The following is a 2,009-nucleotide window of genomic DNA, read 5'->3' on the forward strand; positions in this document are numbered from 1 at the left end:
TCATTTAACATTTTGATAGAACAGTAGCAGTATAATGTCCTCGTAAGTGGATATCAGGCCCTTGTAGAGCAAAATTGAGTATTTTTGTCTAAATAACCCAAAATGTGATGTCCACATATGTGGACGGCAGGTCCTAGGAGGTTAAACATAAAACAGCACTAAACTGGTATTTTAGATGATAAGAAAATGACGGTTTTCACAAAAAGGCTTGATGTGGCAGTGATTTGTATACACACAGTTTAACAGCAATCTCAGGTGTTTCGAACACACCTCAACACAACACTTATGTCTGTGTAACCTGGACGTGTGTCCCTCTATCTATAAGAGATGATCTATACTGCTTGCCCAAGTGCAATGTCTACAATATTCGAATCTAGGTTTGGGAAGGAGATTGGCGGTAGCAACTCTGTAAGAGTAATAAGACTTCCAACCCACATAACACGCACGACCACAGGTTTGTGAAACAAAGTTTGCTTTATATATTTTTTCTTTGGATCAGTTCCCTTTGCTCATCCTCAATGTAGGGATACCTTCAAATGCAGTAACCATCTCAAATGCATCACAAAAATAATTGAAACAATCAAAATAGATGTAAGACAAGAAACACAATATTTCAACACTCCAAAGAAAAGGAAAAAGAAAAGAAAATAGCATGTGAGTGTCCAGTTCCTTATGGTGTCAGTTTATTCAGTTACCCACTGTCCTGGGTTAAGAACTGAAAACGACCTGAAGCTCAGGCGGAGAAAAAGTAGCAAAGAAAATGATAAGGTATCTCTCAGGTGGGCTTCCTTTTGTTTTTTTCCCTACCGCCCTCCTGGTACGGCAGGCATCAACGTGTCGGCGTCCTGACACAGAGAAGGCCTCCACAGCAGCAACAGTGTCTTAGACCCACGATACCAGCTCCTCACTTGGCACACATGGAACTGTACCTCAAAAAAAAAAAAAAAAAACTGTCTGCACACAAATACGCAGAACGTTAGATGTCCACATTCCTTAAATGTCCTTGTTCCTAATGTCCTTGGTTCTTTTTAAATATTAAAATAAATTTGCATCTTGTGACACATTAAAAGTAAATACACTGGCATTACATCACCCGCAGTTACAGTAACAGCACAGCTATTGCACGTGAACTGCGCATAACCACTTAGCTGGCCGTGGCTGAACTAGCAGGCCCAAGAAAGTAAAAACGCTAAACACTCATAATAAACAAAACTGTCACAACATTGCAATACTATGAAAACACATCTTAAACATCATTAAACACATTTACTACTATTCTGACTGGTTAGTTATTTTTTTCAGTGCATTGAACTGCAATAGCGGTGCTAAGTGAGCTAGGCTAACTCACCAGAATAGTTCAAAAAGTTCAAAGAAACACTCCGACTCCTTTGAGGTAGGTACCCGTCTGTGGTTCACCGCTAACGACAGCTCTCTCACAAATGTTAATTGAACCTCTTTTTCCTTTTAACTGGAAAACCGTGCTTCGTGGCAGCATGGAGTTTTTCCTTGCCGTCCTTTTTCCTCTACACCACACCTTCACGCCCACCGAGCTGCAGATGATGCCTTCAGGGTAAGCCCGGAAATTAAACTATCAAACAAGTACTACGATGCATTCAAAGAACCCTGTACTTCTGATTGCTGTAAATCTTACCAGGGTTACATTTGCATAACATTTAGCAGAAGCAGCATATCATCTGTCCCAATTAAAGACAACATGCTATGTCTGACTAGAGCAGGGGTGGGCAACTCCAGGCCTCGAGGGCCAGTGTCCCTGCAGGTTTTAGATGTGTCCTTGGACCAACACAGCTGATTTAAATGGCTAAATTAGCTCCTCAACATGCCCTGAAGTTCTCCAGAGGCCTGGTAATGAACTAATCATTTCATTCAGGTGTGTTGACCCAGGGTGAGATATAAAACCTGCAGGACACCGGCCCTCGAGGCCTGGAATTGCCCACCCCTGGACTAGAGTATGGGAAAAATATATATTTTGTCAAATATTATCCCACAGA

General features: G+C 41.4%; 1 long non-coding RNA gene across 1 annotated transcript; it reads right to left on the reverse strand.

Moving 5' to 3' along the window:
- Window positions 1-455: 455 nt before the first annotated feature.
- LOC120740681 lies at window positions 456-1,736 on the reverse strand. Its single transcript, XR_005697439.1, has 2 exons — window positions 1,349-1,736; window positions 456-954 (listed from the first exon to the last, which is right to left on the reverse strand). It is a non-coding gene; the product is annotated as an uncharacterized LOC120740681 (long non-coding RNA).
- Window positions 1,737-2,009: the final 273 nt, after the last annotated feature.

Source organism: Simochromis diagramma, unplaced genomic scaffold (assembly GCF_900408965.1).
Source record: "Simochromis diagramma unplaced genomic scaffold, fSimDia1.1 OVJJ01000433.1, whole genome shotgun sequence".
Lineage (NCBI taxonomy): Eukaryota > Metazoa > Chordata > Actinopteri > Cichliformes > Cichlidae > Simochromis > Simochromis diagramma.